This window comes from Erpetoichthys calabaricus, chromosome 15 (genome assembly GCF_900747795.2).
Source record: "Erpetoichthys calabaricus chromosome 15, fErpCal1.3, whole genome shotgun sequence".
NCBI classification, from domain to species: domain Eukaryota; kingdom Metazoa; phylum Chordata; class Cladistia; order Polypteriformes; family Polypteridae; genus Erpetoichthys; species Erpetoichthys calabaricus.
Window position 1 is genome coordinate 29,275,425 of NC_041408.2, and position 24,760 is coordinate 29,300,184.

Consider the following 24,760-nt stretch of genomic DNA (forward strand, 5'->3'; position numbering starts at 1 on the left):
GTGAGAGAGAAAAAAGCAATCAATCAAAAACCGATAGGTGCTGTTCATGCTTTTAAGTTTGTGAAGTACCGCGCAGGAAGCATAGCGCGCAACAAAACAGCCATAAGCAAGGGAGCAATGTGAAGGTAGTCTTTCAGCATTTTATAAAGGACCGTCCGTATCCTGTAGGGGTGTGATCAGCCCCCCAGCTCACAATATATATGTATAGATAGATAGATAGATAGATAGATAGATAGATAGATATACAGTCATATGAAAAAGTTTGGGAACCCCTCTCAGCCTGCATAATAATTTACTTTCAACAAAAAAGATAACAGTGGTATGTCTTTCATTTCCTAGTACTGGGGTGTTTTCCGAACAAAGATTTTTAGTGAAGCAGTATTTAGTTGTATGAAATTAAATCAAATGTGAAAAACTGGCTGTGCAAAAATGTGGGTCCCCTTGTCATTGTGCTGATTTGAATGCCTGTCACTGCTCAGTGCTGATTACTTACAACACCAAATTGGCTGGATTAGCTTGTTAAGCCTTGAACTTAATAGACAGGTGTGTCCAATCATGAGATATAAAGGTATTTAAGGTGGTCAATTGCAAGTTGTGTTTCTCTTTGACTCTCCTCTGAAGAGTGACAGCATGGGATCCTCAAAGCAACTCTCAAAAGATCTGAAAACAAAGATTGTTCAGTCTCACGGTTTAGGGGAAGGTTACAAAAAGCCATCTCAGAGGTTTCAACTGTAAGGAATGTAATCAGGAAATGGAAGGCCTCAGGCACAGTTGCTGTTAAACCCAGCAGGTCTGGCAGGCCAAGAAAAATACAGGAGCGGCATATGCGCAGGATTGTGAGAATGGTTACAGACAACCCACAGATCACCTCCAAAGACCTGCAAGAACATCTTGCTGCAGATGGTGTATTTGTACATCATTCCACAATTCAGCGCAATTTGCACAAAGAACATCTGTATGGCAGGGTGATGAGAAAGAAGCCCTTTCTGTACTCACGCCACAAACAGAGTCGCTTGTTGTATGCAAATGCTCATTTAGACAAACTGCCCATATGGGCTCAGGTGTCCGAACTGCAGCACCCCCTGGTGGTGCCTGCAGGACCCAACAGGGCTGCACCCAACTTCAATTCCCATGGAGCCCTGCGGGAAATTGAGGCACCGCTCCAAACCAGGGGGGTGGCCATCTAGCGTCCAGGGGGAGGTATTGCAAAGTCCATGGCTGCTCCCCCTGAACATATAACGAAGGGGCGTCCCAGCCTGGCATGAACCCCGGTTGTCCACCACAATATATAAAAATATGTAGAGAGACAGAGAGAGAAAGTTTGTTTGTAGACAACCACGAGTCAATTTTCTCAGAACTGGGTGGGAATAATTAGACGGCCCACTGAGTGTCACATTTTTAAACCAATCCAATGCCTCATGAAGGTGGCACTCAGAGTAAGAAAGGTGATTTTGAAGTACAAAGATCAGAGGTGCACTTGTTAGCCTGATCTGACAGACAGCAAGCTTCTGATTATGATGAGCCGTCTACAGTAGACTAAAACCCTAGTAGACTCATAAATGTGTGTTCAATAAACATTACCTGATTGAAGGGAAAAACCTTTCTGTAACATCAGATTATACGTTGGCATTCAGTGGTATCAATGGACAAATAGTAAACGTGAACGATCCATAGTCGCAGGTGCTGTGTGTGCTCTCTGTTGTTCAGCATTGTGATGACAGTGTAGGCGTCGATGTATGCCTGAAAGAACTGACATCTATGCTTGTGAAAATATGAAATGCAAAATATGCATCTCAAATAGACGGTGAGTCACACTCTGTCAAAATTACTGTCGTTAAGAGAGCCGATAATGACGAGCCTCAGTAAATGCAGATTTCATTACTCAAAAAAACCCAAATCAACAAATCTGCCTGACGACACCAGTAGATGCACACATGAGGCTGCACAACATCCGCCTTCTGACTGCACGTCTAAATGATTAATGAAAGAGATTTAATGTTGTTCTGCGGTGGGTTGGCACCCTGCCCTGGATTGGTTCCTGCCTTGTGCCCTGTGTTGGCTGGGATTGGCTCCAGCAGACCCCCGTGACCCTGTGTTCGGATTCAGCGGGTTGGAAAATGGATGGATGGATGGATTTAACGTTGTTGTCTAATTGGAGATGCACACATGTCATGACAAAATAGCTGCAGCGTTTTAACATGTTATCAAAAAGGTTTGGGGCAGCCACCCATATATTATGCCCTGGCTGCAAATGGGTACTTTGTTGTGAGTTGTTCACAGGTCAGTGTCCAAAAGAGAACTAATTTAAGGCTGTAAAGATGGCGGCTTTAAAGGCAGAGACAGGAAGTGACATCATCAGGCCCAGAACCTGAAGCGATGTCGTCTGGACTGGAAGTGGCATCCTCATGTGTTGCCTGAACCGGAAGTGGTGTCTTTTGGGACCGGAAGTGGCATCTTTGTTGGTGCTGGAACCGGAAGCGACATCATCATTGGCGCCAGAACCGTGCGGGATTTCCCATGGATGGTCTACATAGGATTGTATGAGAAAGTCAGTGCACCTTGCCACCCCCTGGCCTAGTGTGGAACTACCATTATTCAGGCCCTTTAGCTGCCTCCAAATCGCACGTGTATGATAATCTGTAATCCACGATGCTTATCTAAACTCTTTTGGGTGTTGTTATGTCATACACTGTAGTGATGCAATAGTTAAAATGACAGAAAGATATCGTAACAGGCAGAAGCAGTACTGAAACGTGTGGAGGCCAGTAACTACATTGGTCTACGTGTGTGTGTCTGTCTGTTTCCACAGTCACAGCACTCATTGCAATGTGCAGATTAATTATTAAGCTTCAGTTACTCTGTGCTACTGAGCTCCTGAATGAATAACAGCAGTTGTAACTTTTTATTTTCTCTCAGCGTCAAGTCGGTATCTTTTGTGCTCTCCCTGAAACTCTGGCTGTGGTTTAAAATGCATGGACTAGATATACTGGGGGCAGGTGTTTTAGGTATGTTGAGTGCAGCCTTTGCAGCACAGGATTTTGCCGCTGCTCCTTGCTCACTGCACACTTTGTAACGGGTTGTCCCCAGATGTGTATTCTCGTTTGGCCCCACTTTGAGAAACATTGGTATAGGGTACTGAGTGCTGGTGAGATATCTCTGGTAGCACTTTTGCAGATATTAAAATGTAGATTGCAAAAAGGTTTGTTAGCTACCCCTTGCCATCCTACACATACTCATATCATGGGAACATTGCCTGTTAAATTATTTTTTACTTATTAATTTGTATATGGACTGCTGTTTTAGCTTTAGTTGTTCTCCACTACTCGGACTAAACGAACACTCAGCCTTTATTGTTCTGTAACACTCATCTCATTGCACTTCACAACTACAATGGCTGGCACGCTGGACTTACTGTGTTTTACAACTGGAATCCATTCAGGTTCTGTGATTTCACTGGGGGTCACACACTGAGTCAGAGTTGTGGCCTGAACTAATGGATTTGTGGTTTACAGTCTAATGCTCTGTAAAACTGAAAGACTCTTCTAATACAGAGGAGAGACAACAGATTATTTTATGCAAGTTTCCTTACCAGTTCAGCTGTAGATGGCCTTGTTGTTGCTGTCTTGTTGCACTGTTCAGTAGCAGTGCAGATCAACACCATCGTGTTCATCCAGTTCAGCCTGCTCTGAGCCTCTGCAACTATCAATAGAGAATGGTAAACAGTTACACAAGGAGCTACAGTTATCCCAATTTAGAATACAGAGCTTTATGATGTTCTCAAGATATTTCATCAGGATAGAGCTTGATAGATCCAGCTGTGGCCAGTCCTTCTTGGTTCATTGCTTTACTGGCATCTAAAGTTCTGTTTTTCATGAGAAAAGCTCACAAGCCTACCTTCTGCACCTGTGGACCAAGGCAATTATAATTCTAAATTGGCCCCATAAAACAAACAATACAAAGTGGGAATCATAATGGAGTAGGTGAAAAATACTTCAAATCAAGTAAACAGCACACACATCCACACATTCATTTTAATAACAGATTGCTGTAAGTGCTTGGATACGAGACTCCCGAGACAGTCGGGCTATGATGAAATTCCTAAAGTTAATGTGACCTTAGGGAAATTACAGACTCACATGACTTCAAACCTGCAAGGAAGAAGAAAACAATGCCACACTTAGACATGCCCGCCCTTACTGGGCCTGTGTCTATTACAGTAGTAACACATATGCCTGAGTGCAACCATTTTGCCGGTGGGTGGACCTCCATAGACAGCTAAGGCCTTAGATCATTTTACTGTTTTTACACCCTCTGACCTTAGCCTTTTTGATCCTAGAGATCAACATCAAACAATTAAGATTTCTGAGTATTAGAACAATCTAGACACAGGCAAGTCAACCCAACAAAGATCACAAGTCCTATCCACTTAATTCCTCCAAATAACATCACCATAATGTATCACACTACTTGGTCACTTAGTCCATGTGTCTCTGTTTCTCTATGTGAAGAAAAACTTCCTAATATTTATATGAAACAAGTTTCCAATAGCTGCCTCGTGTTCTTGCTGGGCTCATTTTGAAGTAACAGTCTCGATCCACTGCAGTAATTCCCCTCATAATTATAAACATTTCAATCATGTCTCCTCTAAACCGCTGTCTGCTTGAACTGAAAAGGCTCATTTTCCTCATAACACATCCCCTGTAGCCGTGGAGTCAGCCTAGTTGCTTTTTTTAGGACTTTTTTCCAGCACTTTAATGTCTCTTTTGTAGTCTGGAGACCAAAACTTGACACAGGAATCCAGATGAGACCTCACCAGTGTGTTATAAAGCCTGAGCAGAACCTCATTGGACTTCTATTACACATGTTGGGGTGCTATACAACCTGACATTCTGTCTGCCTTCTTAGTGGCATCTGAACTGTCTGGAAGTTGATAGTGCAGGGCCCACTACGGTTCCTAAATCCTTATCATAAGGTGTACTTTCTATTTTTAGACCATCTACAAATCTTCCACATATCTGCCCAAGCCTGATATGCTGTCCAAGTCCCTCTGTGATGATTCAACAGATTCCAAAATATCTTCCAATCCACCTATCTTGGTATCATCTGCAAATTTAACCAGCTTGTTACTTATATTCCTATTCAGCTCATATGCAAGGTTTGACAATTAAGTTCGCGAACTCATCCTACTAAAAAGTGCTACATACGTCATTGCTGAATATCGCTACGGTCACCTTCGAAGTACTCCCCTTATAACGCTATGCACCGACACCAGTGCCTAGTCCACCCTTCAAAGCAATTTTGGAACTCTTTTTCTGGAATGGCCATCAGAGCTGTTGTTGTATTACGCTTGATGTCCTGAATGTCATCAAAATGTCTTCCTTTCAATATTTCCTTTATCTTCGGGTCAAGAAAAAAGTAACTGGAGGCCAGATCAGGTGAGTAGGGAGGGTGTTCCAAAACAGTTATTTGTTTACTGGCTAAAAGCTCCCTCAAAGATGATGCCGTGTGAGCTGGTGTTTGTTCGTTGGTCTAATGCAAGCTCTGACATTCTCGCGACGGCACACAAGAACACGCAACAACAATAATGAATGCCAGTCAGCAAGACATCGCCACATGTCGACATGAACATAGCTGTGAGACACTGATATAACAAGTTTACGAAACCTTACCAAGCTGTTTGTACAGTGCTGCCAACGTAAGCGCACGGTGGAAAGTTTGCAAATTGTTAGACCTTGCATATTAAAAATGCACTGACCCCTGAGGGACACCACTGTTAACATCGGCCAATTCTGATGTGATTCCTCACACCACCACCCTCTGCTTCCTGTGTCTGAGCCAATTTTGCATCCAACTACACGCTACACCCTAAAGTTTCCACTTTTTCATATTTCTGTATGAAAATTGCATCACCATATAAAATTAAGCCAAGCTCAGTTACATCTGAAGTCCCATGCCTCCGGTTCTTTGTGTCCGATTGATTAGAATCAAACCTACACCATCAATTTATTCTTTAGATTTTATTTCCACATTCCAGATATCCTAGGAGAGTGAAATCAAATTTTAGTTATAACAATATGGTGAAATACACGGACCGTGAGTGTTACAATTTGAGTTTATTTTTACATTTTCTTGGGTTTCTCTGGGTCATTTTGGTAGTTTTAACATGGAATAAATCAAATTCTACAATTAGAATTTTATTTAGAGCTTCGGTTTACAAGTTGATTATTTTTTACTATCTTTCCTGACTCTATTTTGTAGCTTTCGCAGCATCCACTTCTGCGGGGATTTTCAGGGCTGTGCCCCTCATTGTGTGATTAGCGCACTGGTATAAAGGTCATCTCAACACAATCACTTGACCAAATCAAGCAAATTACTCACTGTGAATTTCTGATCATTGTTTATTTAGACAGACAGACAGACAGACAGACAGACAGACAGACAGACAGATAGATAGATAGATAGATAGATAGATAGATAGATAGATAGATAGATAGATAGAGTGCATCCAGAAAGTATTCACAGCACATCACTTTTTCCACATTTTCTTATGTAACAGCCTTATTCCAAAATGGATTAAATTCATTTTTTTCCTCAGAATTCTGCACACAACACCCCATAATGACAACGTGAAAAAAGTTTACTTGAGGTTTTTGCAAATTTATTAAAAATAAAAAAATTGAGAAATCCCATGTACATAAGTATTCACAGCCTTTGCTCAATACTTTGTTGATGCACCTTTGGCAGCAATTACAGCCTCAAGTCTTTTTGAATATGATGCCACAAGCTTGGCACACCTATCCTTGGCCAGTTTCACCCATTCCTCTTTGCAGCACCTCTCAAGCTCCATCAGGTTGGATGGGAAGCGTCGGTGCACAGCCATTTTAAGATCTCTCCAGAGATGTTCAATCGGATTCAAGTCTGGGCTCTGGCTGGGCCACTCGAGGACATTCACAGAGTTGTCCTGAAGCCACTCCTTTGATATCTTGGCTGTGTGCTTAGTGTCGTTGTCCTGCTGAAAGATGAACCGTCACCCCAGTCTGAGGTCAAGAGCGCTCTGGAGCAGGTTTTCATCCAGGATGTCTCTGTACGTTGCTGCAGTCATCTTTCCCTTTATCCTGACTAGTCTCTCAGTTCCTGCCGCTGAAAAACATCCCCACAGCATGATGCTGCCACCACCATACTTCACTGTAGGGATAGTATTGGCCTGGTGATGAGCGGTGCCTGGTTTCCGCCTAACGTGACGCCTGGCATTCACACCAAAGAGTTCAATCTTTGTCTCATCAGACCAGAGAATTTTCTTTCTCATGGTCTGAGAGTCCTTCAGGTGCCTTTTGGCAAACTCCAGGCGGGCTGCCATGTGCCTTTTACTAAGGAGTGGCTTCCGTCTGGCCACTCTACCATACGGGCCTGATTGGTGGATTGCTGCAGAGATGGTTGTCCTTCTGGAAGGTTTTCCTCTCTCCACAGAGGACCTCTGGAGCTCTGACAGAGTGACCATCGGGTTCTTGGTCACCTCCCTGACTAAGGCCCTTCTCCCCCGATCACTCAATTTAGATGGCCGGTCAGCTCTAGGAAGAGTCCTGGTGGTTTCGAACTTCTTCCACTTATGAATGATGGAGGCCGCTGTGCTCATTGGGACCTTCAAAGCAGCAGAAATTTTTCTGTAACCTTCCCCAGATTTGTGCCTCGAGACAATCCTGTCTTGGAGGTCTACAAACAATTCCTTTGACTTCATGCTTGGTTTGTGCTCTGACATGAACTGTTAACGGTGGGACCTCATATAGACATGTGTGTGCCTTTCCAAATCATGTCCAGTCAACTGAATTTACCATGGGTGGATTCCAATTAAGCTGCAGAAACATCTCAAGGATGATCAGGGGAAACAGGATGAACCTGAGCTCAATTTCGAGCTTCACAACAAAGGCTGTGAATACTTATGTACATGTGCTTTCTCAGTTTTTTTATTTTTAATAAATTTGCAAAAACCCCAAGTAAACTTTTTTCATGTTGTCATTATGGGGTGTTGTGTGTAGAATTCTGAGGAAAAAAATGAATTTAATCCATTTTGGAATAAGGCTGTAACATAACAAAATGTGGAAAAAGTGATGTGCTGTGAATACTTTCCGGATGCACTGCAGATAGATAGATAGATAGATAGATAGATAGATAGATAGATAGATAGATAGATAGATAGATAGATAGATAGATAGATAGATAGATAGATAGATAGATAGATACTTTATTAATCCCAAGAGGAAATTCACATACTCCAGCAGCAGCTTGCTGATAAAGAAACAATATTAAATTAGAGTGATAACAATGCATTTGAATCTGTCCTCTGCCTTTGGACTCTGAATTTTGGTTTACATATTGACTCTGGTGTCTCTCTCTCGCTTTCTCTCTTACTGACTTTAGATTTTTGACCCTTGCTTTGCACTTTGACTCAGTTCTTTCTCCTGATCCTCACTTTTTATTCGTGGTTGTGCCTGCCCTTGTTGCTGCCAGTACATTGGGTTCATGATTGTTGATGATGCATCCACTCCGCTCAATTTAAAATGCCAATCTTAATAAAAATTGTAGTGAGTTAAGGTGCCTCCACAGAACCCTAAGAACTGTCAAAGAAAGTAATGCTATGATTCAGTGCATTGTGGAAGCAGGCCCGGACACAGACAGGCGGACACCGTAGGTTTACTCACCAACACGTTTATTGCACATTATTTACAGTTATCGCACACACAACCCAGTACCCCAGCACCAATCACCCTTCAAGTCCTGGCCTCTCTCAATGCCTTTACTCTTCTTTGTGACCGCCTCCACTCCTCTCCACCGAGCTCCATCCTCTTCCACCCGACTCCAGTCATCGAATGGAGGGAGGCGGCCCCTTTTAAACCCACCTGGATGTGCCCCAGGTGCCTCCCAATGAGCTTCTGCCGACACTCCCTGGTGTGGCGGAAGTACCGGCTGTGCACCCGGAAACACTCCAGGTGTTCCTGGTCTTCGTCCCCCCAGCACTTCCGGGTGTGGCGGAAGTGTTGAGGATCAGGGCTCTTCAGGCATCTGGGCGCCCCCTGGCGGTGACCACGGGCCCCTATAGGGTTGAGCTTCCATGCTCCTTTCCCGTGGTTCCCATAGCCACCAGGGTGGTCGCCCCCTTGAGGTCTGGAGGAGGCGTAATCCCTCCTTCCAGGCATCCCGGCTGGGTACCGTCCCCAGCCGCTCGCCACAGTGCCCCATTGCCAGCTTAGACCCATAGGGGCCAGCGGCCTGTCCCACGAGGGCAGGTCTTCCACGAAGTGGGTCCTACTTGTGCAGGTCCAGGGTCCGGTCCTGCAACACAAAAGGCAGAAACAGGGGTGGAGACGGACACCACCACCTGCCGTCCTTCAGTGCTGCGCACAGGCAGTGCTCCCCCCTCCAATCGCCACCCCGGGATTTGCCCCTTCGGCACCCCCTCTGGGGTTTCCTTGCCCCCCTAGTTATGACATCACACGGGACAGCTCACACCCCCTTATCGGAGGAGCCGGCTCTCTTCCTTCGGTTCCTCCTGTTTCTCTGGGACGCCACAACAGTTTGGGTCTCCCTATGGGAAAGGTATAGACCCTGTCCCGTCTGCATCCCTGTAGAGTGACGTGAGACTGAGGCTAGCTCAGGGCATGGGGCCCTGGGACACCCGGCACACATCAGCCAGTGCCCTGACTGCCCTCTTGCTCTCTCACCCCTCACCACGCGCTTGTCTCTCCCCGCCGCGTCCACTATCGGAGCCCCCGCTACTTGAATCCGATCACTTTCGTCACAGTTCTTTTTGCTGGAGCCTCCCTTTTTCTTTATGGTGCCGGTATTACTCACCCGCACCGCTGTGCCGCTCTGGCTGAATATTCCAGCGTCGCGCCAATCCGCCCACTGTCTCAGCGTCGTCATGGACGTGGCCGCCTTCACCTCCTGCTCCTTTAATCCATTTCGGAGAGTGCAAATCACCTGAAAAAGCGACTCTGCGGGCTGAAGGCACTCCCCCAGCAAGCACAGTCTGTCAGTTGGCGGTGGACTTACCTGTCGATCAGCCACACCCGCCGACTGCGTGCGGTGGGGCCTTCCCTGCGGCCCAATCAGGTCCTTCCCCATACATACATACGTTGGTCCCGCCTTTGACCAATCATCAAAGGGGACGCAACACACACCGTCAAATCCCTTGCCTGCCTTGAGGAGGGACTTCCGGTCCTTGGCCGTCTTGGTTCCCAGGCTCCTGATGCAGTCGTGAGCCTCCGGGTAGGTCCGCAGCTGCTGCAGCTTTCTGAGCTGCAGCGGCTCCTCCTCCACAGCTCTTCGTTGTGTGGCCGCGCTGACGAAGCCCTGCGGAGCAGCACGCGTCTGTCACCAACATGAATCTGAGCAGTCCCTGCCTGCAAAACAGACACAAAATCTGGCTCCCCAGGGCCAACTGCCGTTGGGCAGGGAACTTACCTCCTGGGTCCCGTCTATCCGAGGAGATTTCCCCGGCATGGCCTTCGTAGATGTGATTCTGTCCCGGACGTCCTCAACAACAGTGCGCTCGTAGGAGCCCGCTGCACTCCGGCTATACCCAATGTTGTCTTCCCACACCAGGTGGGAATGGCCCTTCCGCGAACTGGTGGCGGTCCGTTGGGTGAGTTGCTCCCACGGGGTTGTGTGCATACTGCTCCCACGGTGTGTGTGTGGGCTCACCTGCTGCGCCAGGCCGTCCACAAAATTATTTAAATTGACCTTGTACCAGGTGGAGAGTCCCATCTGGGATGCCATTGTGAGAACGGGTCCGAACACCATCAGACAGACACCAGCACTTTATAAAACACACGTTTATTAAATATATAAGTCCACACAACACACAGTTATCCCGCACCAATCACCGTTAACACGGGCCTCTCTTCCAGTGTCCGCCTTTCCTCTCCTCATGTTAGCTTCGTCCTGCTCTCGCTCCCGACTCTATCTCTCTGATTGTAGGAAGGCAGCCCCTTTTATTTCTACCCGGATGTGCTCCAGGTGCTTGATGACGTCCTTCCGGCAGCACTTCCTGGTGTGGCGGAAGTGCTGCCCTTGCACCCGGAAGCACTCCGGGCATCCCTGGAAGTTCCTTCCTCATTCTTCCTAGGTGTGGCAGAAGTGCAGGTTTCCCGGACTCCACGAAATTCGGGGCGCCCCCTGGCGGTGGCCAGGGGCCCCTATTGGTTTGAGCCTCATGGCTCAGTCTCCGTGATCCCCTCCTTATCCAGGGCGGTTGCCCCCTTATGGCCCGGGCGACGTACAAACCGCCTCCCGGTCCTTCCAGGCCCCCAGCCTCCTGCAACAGCATAAAAATAGCAAAAGACTGTGAGGCCTCTGAAAGACCCACAAAAATCTAGCTAGAGTCTTTGTTGGTCTGCCCAAAGATAAGTCTCACCCCAAGAATGGAGAATAGGCTTTTAAAGCTCAAATTACTTTTAATGTCTCAAAATACATCAAAATGGAAAACCATAGAAACCTTTGGCTTGAGAAACAAGTCGACAAAGAATCTTCATAAGAAGGAATTTAAAAGCATAATCAAAATAAGTATAAAAAATCGCAAAAACAATGCCTGAAAATGCAACCCACAGCAAACAAGTCCAAATTCTCAACCCCAAAATGAAATCCAACAGACAGAACTGTTTGCACATTCCAACAAATGAAGGATCCGCTCTCCGGCCTCACAATATATAGGCTGAGGGTGGTCCTTCAGTTGTGTTGTAAGTGTTTCCCCGGCCCTTGAGGTTACACGCACAAAACACAAGGAACACAGGGGAAACATATATAATACAATATTAACAAAAATACACAAATACCTGAAAAATTATTCTTACAACAAACAATGAAGATCCAGAAAAGGAAAATAAACAGGGAACACAATCTGGGTGAAACGTAACAGGCAAAGACTTTGGTAATAGTCAAACATAATGTTTGCTACATTTAAAACGCAACAGTAATAAGATAAAGCTATGCAAAAATATTGAGTCTTTGAACCTTAATTTAAATGGCAAGACTGATGAAGCTTCTTAACTATTGATATGTATGTAGCTATTCCAGAGATTGGATGCTCCATAGCTAAAGGCCATGCCTCCTACACCCTAGGGCAGAGGTCTCCTTTTTTCCCCTGAGAGCTACTTTTACAAAATGAAAATGGCAGAGAGCTACTCATGTTTTCTAGCTTTTATTCTCATAGCTTATTGCAACCCAAACAAACGGAATAAGCTTGTTTTGCCTGCACATTTACAAAATGTTGGTGTCCACAACTCACATTTTGCATTAAAACATCACAAAAAATATTTAGTTCACCTGCAAGTGCATTTTGTATGTCTGTCTGTATGCATTTTCTAGTGTATCTCACACTATTGAATTAAAACATGAATCCTAACAAAACAAAACAATGCAATTCTAAATACACAGATATGACTTATTCATTTGTCATTTTGTTCCATGTCACTGTTTCACTTTATTCACATGTCCAGTTGCATGTGTGATGCGTTTTTTAGTCAGATGACTGGCACTGCATGGAGTCAACAAGAGTGGTGTATGGTGGAGTGGAGCCACTTAGGTTCACGCTTATGGAGTCATTTAAATGTTCGTCTGTCAGTCTTGTTGTGAACTTTGATGTCATGACATTCATGTCAGACTCACAGAGGTATGGAGACCCAAACAAAGCAGACATTTTCAGAGCTGCTTGGTGAAGATTCTTATAGTAATCTGGCTCTACTAAGCTCCAGAAATTCTCAGAATGTTGTTGAGACTTTAACTACACATTATTTTGAAGATTTACTAATATATAATACTAGCTAACCCGCAGCGTAGCATACGCTGCATAATCATGCCGCTTTTGTAATGATTTTTAAGCACAGGGAAAAAAAATGAACATTTGAAAAATCCGTAATTTAATAAACCACCAAGAAAAGTAACATTGCAACAATGCACACTACGAACCAACATAAAATTGTCTGTGACTGAAAACTGGAGGACCGCCCTCGCGCCTCCACCTCCCTGAGTGAGGGATGGGGCCGGACGGCGCTTGGGCGCGGAGGGCGGAACGGGGGGAGAGGGGAAGGACGCCCATTTCGCCCCCTCCGTTCTGGCCCCCCCGCCATTCTAGTCTTCTGATTTCTTAGTCATCGCTTAGTCATCATTCAGTACGCACTGCCTGCTCATGTGCCCACCCCAAACTCCTCAGCTGAGTCGCTTTCGCCTGTGTACAGTCCACATGCACCTGTGAGTCACGTTGACTGTTCATTTTCCAAACACCGCCTCAGTCGCTTTTGTCTCTGCTACAGTCCACATGCACCTCTGAGCCACGTTGACTTTTCATTGTTCTTTGCGGCTCCGGCTGCTTTTCTATATTTAATCCACCAAGTCACCCGACCATGGTAGTAGCGAGGGGGGGGGTGTGTACAAAGGGCAGGAACGTAATCAGTGCGAGCGTATGACCCGCACTTACTGGGAATTCCTCGTTCGTGGGGAACAGTTGCAAGCCCCGGTCTCCATCACGAATGGAGTTCAACGGCTTACCCACGTCTCTCTGCGCCGGGTAGACACACGTTGATCCATTCAGTGTAGCGCGCGTGCAGCACTGGACATCCAAGGGCATCACAGACCTGTTAATGCTCAATCTCACGTGGCTGAACGCCACTTGTCCCTCTAAGAAGTTGGACGCTGACCGCTCTTGGGTCGCGTAACTATTTAGCAGGCGGGAGTCTCGTTCGTTTTCTGAATTAACCAGACAAATCGTTCCACCAACTAAGAACAGCCATGCACCACCACCCACAGAATCGAGAAAGAGATATCAATCTTTCAATCCTCTCTGTGTCCGGGCCGGGTGAGGTTTCCCGTGTTGAATCAAATTAAGCGAAAGGCTCCTCACCTGGTGGTGCCCTTCCGTCAATTCCTTTAAGTTTCAGCTTTGCAACCATACACCCCCCCCCAAGGAACCCAGAGACTTTGGTCACCTGGTTGGCCGCCTGTCGGCATCGTTTATGGTCAGACCTACGACAGTATGTGACCGTCTTCGAACCTCCAACTTTCGTTCTTGATTAATGAAAACATTCATGGCAAATGCTTTCGCTCTCGCTCGAATTGTTGTTGGGCGTGTGCCATGGTCAGCTGCTTAGTGAATTGTTGGTGGGCGGGGCTCTGTGAGTTGTCATCATATCCCATGGTCTTAGCGTTGGTGGGCGGGTTTCTGTGAGTTGGCGGGCGTGGCTATGCCGTGCGTATCCCATGGTTGTCTTGCTTGTTCTGTCGGCTTAGTGAATTATATATATAGATATAAAATCCAATGTCTCTCTGTCTATATGTCTGTCCACTTTTCACGAGAGAACTACTTAACGGATTTAGATCGGGTTTTTTTTCTATAATTTGCTTGTACATTCCGGTTGACTTTGCGACTTCTCTCATTTCGCTATGCATCACATTTCGCTTGCACGAATCCGAGAAACATGCAGCGGGCTGAGAGGAAAAAGGGGGTTAGGGGCTCTCCTCACCTACTCGCCAGCTTCGGGGTGTGTTCCTTAACTCCGCTTAGCTAGCAAACGAGAGAACAATTGAATTCAACTTTGTCTGATATTTAAAATAAAGTGTTACTTAGGTCTTGATGAGTTTGAGTCCAGATATTCTCTTAAGTGTATTCCACATTGAAAACATAGACTGCAATTCAGATTGTGGATCGTGATTTTGTGTTAAAAGGATCGTGATATGATTTTTTGGAAAGATCGCCCATAATTTGACTAATCAAGTTTTCAAATTTATGTAGGATTCATTAACCCTTTGACGAGCCACTTGGCTCATGTTGGAGACCCCTGCCCTAGGGTATAGGCATTATTAATTTCAATAACATAAGAGGAAACTTGTAAACATAAATAACTTTTTAGGGGAGAAGTAGGATTTAAAAGCAGCTGTTATGCAAGCAGGTCCCCCAACTTATAGGGAAAACTTGGGGGTTGGTGGCAGGATTGGCAGTCCAGCCACTATAAAAAAATCTCACTGTTCCATTCCATCTGAACTGGTGTGGTGCTGAGGTGTCACGCATTGTATGGCTGCACTCGGGTCCTAATCTGGGATCGTGAGGTGGTTTGTTGTGTGGTGGGTGCAGCAATGTGCTGTATCAGCGCCTGCTTCTCACCTCTCTCCCTCTGCCTCTCTTAACTTAATTGGATGTCAGTGGACTTATGTCGTCAAGCTTCTTAATTCTAGTTATTATTATTAGTGTTCTGAATTAACTGCAGACCAAGTGAATAATTCAAACAGCGTGACCACAAAGCAATGTAGCAGTCAATTGTGCTTAAAAATGTATGAGCTAGCTTTTGAAGATCCTGTAGCTTATGAAACTGCCTTAATATTACATGCAAACTGAGAGAAGCAACCACAACAATGTGATAGCTGAAGATTAAAATCTTGCCAAAGACAATACCTACACTTTTGATAATAATAATATTTCTAAACATTTATGTAGCGCTTTTCTCACAACTCAAAGTGCTTTATACAGCGAGTGAGAAGCCACTTCCACCACCACTAATGTGCAGCATATCCTGGATGATGCAACGATAGCCATTTTGCACCAGTATGTTCATCACACTTTACAAGAAGTGAGAGATAGTTAGCCAATTAGTTTTAGGGGATAATTAGGGGGCCAGAATGACCAGGTCGTGGTGGGCAGTTTAGCCAGGACATCGAGATACATCCCTACTCTTTACAAGGATCTTTAATGACCAAAGAAAGTCAGGGCCTCGGTTTCACATTTCATCCGAAGGACAACGCCCCTATCCCGGTCACTGTACTGGGGCGTTAAGATCCACGTTCAGATCACACAGTAAGTGACCCTTGTTGGCCTCATCAACACCTCTTCCAGCAGCAATCCAAGCTTTTCCTGTTTGGTCTCCCACCCAAGTACTGGCTGGGCTTAAACATGCTTGGCTTCAGGTGGATGACCTCTTCTGAAGTGCAGGTGGTATGGCAGCAGGATGAATTAAACTTAAAAACTAAAACTAAAGTTCAAGGTTAAGAGTTTTACCTTATAACTTGCACCCTTTGAAAGTATTTCTATTTTCCTCTGCATTTAGGGGTGCATAATTTTCACTTATCTTTTGTTTTATCTCCCTAAAAAAGATTTTTGAAGATGTAACTGAAGAAGTATAATTTTGGATTAGCTTTTAAAAATGATGGGTATCTCTTGCTGCTGCCTTTGTAAGTGGATAAAGGCGAGTTCCTGTATACTTAAATACACAAATATATGGTTTACTCTTGTTTCAGAACCAAGTCAACACTGGCATTTCTACGTTAAGGGTCAGTGAGGTACAGCACCACCAAGTGTTCTGCAAAATATGTAATAAGCTTCTCCTAATAGTTTAACTTTATAACAACCCTCCTGAGAAGGCAAATTTCATATTTTCCTGTGTAAACATGACTAAATAAAGAAACCTAACCTAAACCTAACCTAACCCTCAAAGTATCTTCTTAAGCTATTTTTCTTCAAAACATTCCATCATATGCTCAGTGCTTTTTCTGGTATGCAAGTTTGTCTGTCGGCCAGCTCTACTGGCCTTGCAGTGTCCCTCTGGTTCTGACTTTTGTTTTTTATTTGTATAAACTAGGGGCTGCTCACTTCGCTTGACAACCCCTCCACCCACCCGCCAGCACTGTGAAGAGGGGGGCTGAGCGTACCCCAAGAAGACGTGGTCGCTCCTCCGAAACCCCTCTTAAACGGTGATACAATAGGAAACAAGTAACAGTTGTGTTTTTTTTTTTACCTCCTCTTTGCTCGATCAGCTGCTGGCTTGCTACTGCTGCCGTGATGCGTGATCTGCATCTCGCGCTGCGCTTCGAGCGTTTAAAAGCCTGTACAGCTACTGAATATTCGATCTCTTTTCGCTGTTCCGTTATTTCACCGAGTAATATTTTCAGTTTGTTTGCGCTAATGCGATCTTTACTCTCATTTTTTGAGACTTTTGAATTTTCCTACTTCCATTATCTCTAACCTGCTCTGCATGTGTATCACGGGACTTGCTTCCAAAGGTTGTAAGTATGACGTGACTTGTCCGTCTCGCGGGAAGTGCAAGTGTCTCTCTGTCTCTCTAAAAAAGATCACATCTCGTCGCAGGAAAAAAGTCTTGTATCGTTGCAAGATTTTTTTTTATCATAGAGAGATTTTTTTTTTTTTACAACCTTTTCTTTGGCCTCTAAAAAATAACGGAGGTATCATGATGGGTGTTTTAGAGGTCGAGGAATTTAATGGTCTGATCTGTTTTTTTTTTTTTTATTTAAAAAGTTTTTAGGAGGGCGGCACGGTGGCGCAGTGGGTAGCGCTGCTGCCTCGCAGTTGGGACACCTGGGGACCTGGGTTCGCTTCCCGGGTCCTCCATGCGTGGAGTTTGCATGTTCTCCCCGTGTCTGCGTGGGTTTCCTCCGGGCGCTCCGGTTTCCTCCCACAGTCCAAAGACATGCAGGTTAGGTGGATTGGTGATTCTAAATTGTCCTTAGTGTGTGCTTGGTGTGTGGGTGTGTTTGTGTGTGTCCTGCGGTGGGTTGGCACCCTGCCCAGGATTGGTTCCCTGCCTTGTGCCCTGTGTTGGCTGGGATTGGCTCCAGCAGACCCCCGTGACCCTGTGTTCGGATTCAGCGGGTTGGAAAATGGATGGATGGAAGTTTTTAGGATGTTCATTTTGAAATACATCTTCCTGAGGTGCCATTTTGTTTTAAGTATCAGGGCTACCATTGTTTGCTGTTTGGAATGTAAGGTTGGCAGACTGTTGTTTGGCAAGATGTTCAGGGGTGTGTGACGCAGGACATGATTGCTGCAATGGTATAAATGTCAGAAACACGCAGTCCTCTAATTTAAAACCATGTAACTCTAGCATCACTGTTGTTAAAGATCTTGTTGTGATTAAAAATCATTTTCTGTTCTTTGACTTTGATTTACATCTTGCTTTTGGCTTTGTCTAAGTGAAATATTCTGGCTTTTTGACATTCTTGCCACATCTCTTGATTTATGACTTTGTCTTTTGTCCTGGCCATTGTTTCTTTGATTGTCATCCTCCCAGTTTACACCTCATCTCATTATTATTATTACGTTCCATCTCTTAATTACATCCTACTTAAAACTGCTGCCATCTCGTGCAGCCATTGTAACTGTAAGCTGGAGGGAGACTGGCATCCTATCCATGGCCCTCAACCAAGACAACAGAGTCTGAAAATGGATGGATAGGTATCTCACCCCCCTTGAATTATAATCCCATCTCATCACTATGGCATCACTATGGCATTCAGTCGGTAATAGCATGGCCGACATAATCATACCAGGCATGATTACAGTCACCATGTGTCTGTGTGAGGAGAAAACTCAAAACAAACATGGAAAGAGCCTTGCTGGAGTTGTAAGGCAGAATTGTTGAGCACTGTGCCATTCTGCTTTGCCCATCTCGCACGATTACCACTGAAAGATTTTCTTGTCTATGCTTGCAGTCAGCTCACTGCATATTACATCAGTCAGTATGTTGGGAGTTCAGTAAAAACATCGATGAGCGACGTACCATTCAGTCAAAGCCAGCCATGGGTAGAGAAGTATTGTTTGTTTTGGACGGGGGGTTTGGACACAACCACTAAGCAGGAATTTGAACCTGATCCTTACTTTGGCTACTCCACAAAATTGCTCAGATAACCATTCATTCATTTTTAGTGCCCACTAAGTAAACTCAAGATTACCTCAGAGCCAAACCACCTAAACAGGGTGCCAGTCCAGCACTGTGTAGAACCACACCTATTATTGTTGGTCACAAAGGTATTATTTTTATTATTATTACTGTTATTTTTTTTCTTCAAATGTCATCAGATTCATTCCTAACATAAGCTAGCAATGGCTTTGTTCCTTGACAGCAGATTTTTTCTCATTTAAGGCTTTATATTCAAACAAGTTACTGCTGTCCTGCCTCTCGTCCTAAGTCCATTTTTTATTGTGTTTTCTCTTTTGCTTATCTGAATTGTACTTGTATGAACTTTCCCTGAAAAAAGAAAGTAGCCTGTTGCCCAGATAATGTGTTTTCAAAATGTTCTTATCTTCCTAAATGGTTTCTCTCCATGTGTTGTATTTCGCTCCTTCACAAATTTGTTTTTCGCATGTTACTACTTTGTCATCTACCAAAAATAGCATTCTTTCCCTCTCTACAGTGCCCTCCGTAATGCTTGGGACAAAGACTCATTTTTCCATGATTTACCCCCGTTGATGGACAAGTGGCAAAGTGAAACACATGGCTGGTCTCCTTTTAAAATGGCAGAATCTCACAATAATGTTTTGCTTTTTGACTTTTTTTTTTCCTTCTAGAAATGACACGGATTTGCTATTTTTTCAAACTCCAGAGCCCTTCATAATGTTTGGGAGAAAGACACATTTTTGCTTGATTTTCCCCTCTGCTCCACAGTTTAAAATTACAAATCAAACAATAAGAACAACAACATCCATATTACTAACCGAAGGTTGTAAACCGGATATGGACGCAGGGCGCATCGAGGCGCATGCGCACTGCTGCACTGCAACGAGCCCACCACAGAGAAAACAAAAAAACGAGAGGATTCAGCGCATATGTGAATCACATTACAGTATTACAGTACGGAATCACCAGACGTCCAAACTACACGGCGTAAACCGGATATGGACGCAGGGCTGAATTTGCTGTGCTCCACTCTGCCAGCGGTCGGTGTCAGCAAAGGTAACGGAATCATGTCTCCACAAAACGAGACCGCTTTACTGCAGATATGCGTATGTAATTAAATGACATTTCCCCAGAAGCACCCACCCTCCATGATATGTCATCCATCCAGATATCGGACGGAACAGAAACTGATTGCCATTCATGGATGTCCAATTCGCTAGTGCATCGCGGGCTTACTTGTTTATTTATATAGCACATTTTCATACAAATGATGTAGCTCAAAGTGCTTTACATGATGAAGAAAGAGAAAAAAGACAAAATAAATAAGAATTAAAATTAGGGAACACTAATTAACATAGAATAAAAACAGGGTTCGATGGCCAGGGAGGACAGAAAAAACAAAAAAAAAACTCCAGATGGCTGGAAAATAAAAATAAAATCTGCAGGGGTTCCGAGGCCACAAGACCACCCAGCCCCCTCTAGGCATTCTACCTAACATAAATGACCTCAATCAGTCCTCATGGTATTCAGTGTTCACATGGAAAAACTTGATGATGATGGTCATGTGGACATCTGGCCTTTAATCCATAAATGTAGGGACATCACGGTGCTTTGATCGGGTGGTGGTGGCGCAGATCGCCACCACAGAAAACCAGAAAAAGAACAGAAGAGAAAGTAGGGGTTCAGACGTGATTAAAGTGCACATTGCAGACTTTCATTTAAGGCGATTTGCACACAAACCATGTAGAAATAACATTTTTTCTACATGGTCCCTCCATTTCAGGGCATCATAATGATTGGGAGACAGCAATGGCAAGTCTATTAATGCTGTCACATTTAGTCCTTTGTCGCATATCCCTTGCATGCTATGACTGCTTGAAGTCTGTGATTCACAGACATCACCAGGTGTTAAGGATCTTCTCTGGTGATGCTCTACCAAGCCTCTAATGCAGTGGTTCCCAAAGTTGACTGGGCTCCGACCCACCTAACAAAAACTGCCAAATTTGGGACCCACCTCTTAGCCGTCTTAAAAAGGGGGCATAAAATATTGGTAACGCTCAGATTCCCTAGTAGCGAGTCGTGGAACTACTTAATGGTGTCTTATTTGTTCGGGCTGTTTATTTTGATTAAAGTATTTTTTTCATTTGACATTAATTTGTTATCATCACAGACAACATATATTGTACTTTAGCTCACAAACAGTCACTATGGAAATTTAAGCGTCACCAATATGAATGAAGGACTTTTCAAATAAGAAAAAAAACAACTTTAAGTTACAATTTTTTATAACTTAAATACCTACAAGGACTGTTTTTTCAATGAGAAGGGTGTATTTGTTTCCTATTTTTTGTCATTACAGCTTTAGCATCAACTTCAATTTTAGTTACTTTTAATCGCAGTGAGTTTGATACGTCCAATTTATTTCGGTATTTAGTTTTAATGCTGATCATAGCCGAAAATCCGGCCTCACATAGATATGAGGTACTGAAGGGGAGGAGGACTTTTATAGCTTCATCAAACAGGCAAGGATAGTTCCCAGCAACTGAGAGCCAGAATTTCGTTAACTGCTTGCGATTGAAACTATTTTTCAGTGATGTATCTTCTGATAAATCAATGAGTTCTTCACTTGCTTTTGTTGACATACTACTTGGTAGGCGGTCTTGAAATGGGTTACAAATCCAATTCAACGAGTCGAGCTTTTTCATCTCTTCCCCGAAATAGGCATCAAAGTTATTTTTTAACAATGATAAATGAGTGGAAATTGCAGACAGTACGTTCGTCTTTGGCTGCACTTGGTTTTCTATAATAAAAGTTTCAAGAGTTTCAAAACAATCATACTTGCCATCCTCAATACAGCTTTTCCACAACAAGCTTTTTCATAAACGCTCGAATTCTATCATGAACTGCAAAAATGTCTGATTCGTTTGAACCTTGCAAATACAAATTGAGTTCGTTTAATTTCGAAAAAATATCCGCCAAGTATGTGAGCTTGAGAATGAATTCTTTGTCCAGTAGAGATTCAATATATTCAGTTTTTCCTTCCAAGTAAATTGTAACTTCATTGCGTAATTCCACTAATCGTGTCAGTACTTTCCCCCTGGATAACCAACGTACCTCCGTATGCAGAAGAAGAGATGTGTGAAGACTACCCATTTCTTCACACAGCTTTTGAAATAAACGTGCTTGTAAGGGTTTTGTTTTAATATAATTTACAATTTTCACAGCTGTATTTAGTACTGTTTTGAAATCACTAGGTAATGCTTTTGAAACCAGTGCTTCTCTGTGAAGGCTACAGTGTGTCCACAAAGCACAGGGGCTTTGTTTAAGAACTCTTGTAACGACACTGCTATTTTTCCCGCACATAGCCCGCGCACCGTCAGTGCATATACCGAAACAGTTCTTCCACTGTAAACCTTTCTCTTTTATATAGGAATCAATTGCACTGAAAATTTCCTCGGCCGTTCCACGACTAATTGGCTTGCAGAACAAGATATCTTCATGCGCGTCGTTTTGCCATATATAACGCACAAAAACAAGTAGTTGAGATAGGCCTTGCACGTCAGTAGACTCATCTAGTTGTAGCATATAATATTTACTACAAACTACCCTCCGGATTAATTCGTCCTCTGCCCATTCAGCCATTTCGTCGATTCGTCGTGCAACAGTATTATTGGACAGTGGTATGCGCTCGATTTCCTTTACTTCTTTTTCTCCAAACATCGCTCCAACAGCATCTTTAATCGATGGTAACACTAAATCTTCGCCAATGGTATGAGGCTTTCCTGCTCTGGCGATCCTTAAGCTAATGAGGTACGAGGCATATACAGCATTTTCATTAATATTAATGAAATGTGAAACAATATTTTTTGAAGATTTCATATCCAACAATTTTCTTTGAAAAAAATCTACTGGCTTATTCGTAAAATGGGAATGCTTCGTTTCTATATGACGCGTCAACTTACTTGGGCGCATACTTTCGTTCGCTAATATTTCGTAGCAAATCACGCATTGAGGACGCGGATCTATCGTATCATGATTCCAAGTGAATCCTAGTTTTAGATATTCAGGGTCATATTTTCTTACAACTTTCCGTCGTTTCAATTCATGCGAACTCGTTGAGGGAGCTTGGAAGTCAGCCTCAGTGCCACTTTTGTCATTTATAAGAACATCTTCTGTCTTTTCATCACAATCAACCGGCGGCGGCGACGTAGTTTTTGCTATCCGTTTCAACCACTTTTCCATTATTCTATTCAAACGTTAATAATTGTTTTTAAAAAGATTATAAGGGCGTACGCTAACGAACACAACACAACGCGATAAAGAATGTCACAAAAACAAAAGACGTCCGGCTGTTAGCCCGATCGGTCGGAATATCGTCTTATGTTTCAGGGCCCACTCAATATTCGCTCGCGACCCACCAGTCAAGGAGAGGAATGAACTATGGGTCGCGACCCATAGTTTGGGAAATGCTGCTCTAATGCCATCTTCAGCTCCTGTTTGTCTTGGGGGCTTGACCCCTTCAGTTTTCTCTTCATCATATGACCTGCTAGATCATGGATCCTCCAACAGGATAAAGAGCCAAAACACACAGCTAAAAGCACCCAAGAATGGCTAAGAACAAATCACTGGACTATTCCGAAGTGGCCTTCTATGAGCCTTGATTTGAATTCTATCAAACATTGACGGAAAGAACTGAAACACGAGTCTGGAGAAGGCTCCCTTCAAACCTAACATAGCTGGATGAGTGGGCCAAACAACCTGTGGACAGGAGCAGACGTCTCACAGAGAGCTCCAGGAATCGCTTGTTTGCAGTGATGGCCTCTAAAGGTTATGTAACAAAATATTAGGTTAAGGGTTCCATCATTTTTGTCCATGCTGTTTTCAATTGCGTTATTATATGAAATATTTTGTTGATTTAAAACTCTAAATCGAAATCATTTATGTTAAATAGGGAATAAAAAATGATGAACCCAGCCACAGTGGATGCACAAACCAGTGTGTTTCTTCGTGCTGGTCCCAAGCCTGGATAAATGAGGAAGGTTACGTCAGGAAGGGCATCCGGTGTAAAATTTTGCCAAATCAATATGCAGACAACAATACAAATTTCCATACCGGATCGGTCGAGCCCCGGGTTAACAACGACCGCCACCAGTACTGTTAGCCAACAGGGTGCTGGAGGAAATTGGGCTACTGTTGGTAGAAGAAGAGGGGAGAGACAGAGAAAAAGAGGAGAAGAGGAGGGTAAGGAGAGTGGAACTGAGGGTAGGAACTTTGAATGTTGGCAGTATGACTGGTAAGGTGAGAGAGTTAGCTGATATGACGGAGAGAAGGAAGTTTGATATATTGTGCGTGCAAGAGACTAAATGGAAGGGGAGTATGGCCAGGTGAATTGGAGGTGGATTCAAATTGTTCTATCATGGTGTGGATAGGAGGAGAAATGGAGTAGGAGTTATTCTGAAGGAACAGTATGTCAAGAATGTTTTGGAGGTGAAAAGAGTGTCAAAGTAATGATTATGAAGCTGGAAATTGGAGGTGTGATGATGAATGTTGTTAGTGCATATGCCCCACAAGTTGGGTGTGCGATGGATGAGAAAGAAGATTTCTGGAGTGAGTTGGATGAAGTGATGAACAGTGTACCCAAGGGACAGAAAGTGGTGATTGAAGCAAATTTCAATGGGCATCTTGGTGAAGGAAACAGTGGACACAAGGAGGTGATGGTTAGGTATGGTGTCAAGGAGAGGAATGAAGAAGGTCAGAGGATAGTGGATTTTGCCAAAGGGATGGACATGGCTGTGGTGAATACATATTTTAAGAAGAGGGAGGAACATAGGGTGACGTACAAGAGTGGAGGAAGATGCACACAGGTAGATTACATCCTATGCATGAGGGTCAATCTGAAGTGGTGGCAGGGGAAAGTGCAATTAGGAGATCAAGAAGAGGAGGAGAGTGAGGGCAGAGCCAAGGATCAAATGGAAGTTAAAAAAGTAAGACTGCAAGGTTGAGTTTAGGGAGAAGGTGAGACAGGCACTGAGTGGCAGTGAAGAGTTACCAGACTGTTGGAAAACTACAGCAGATGTAGTAAGGGTGACAGC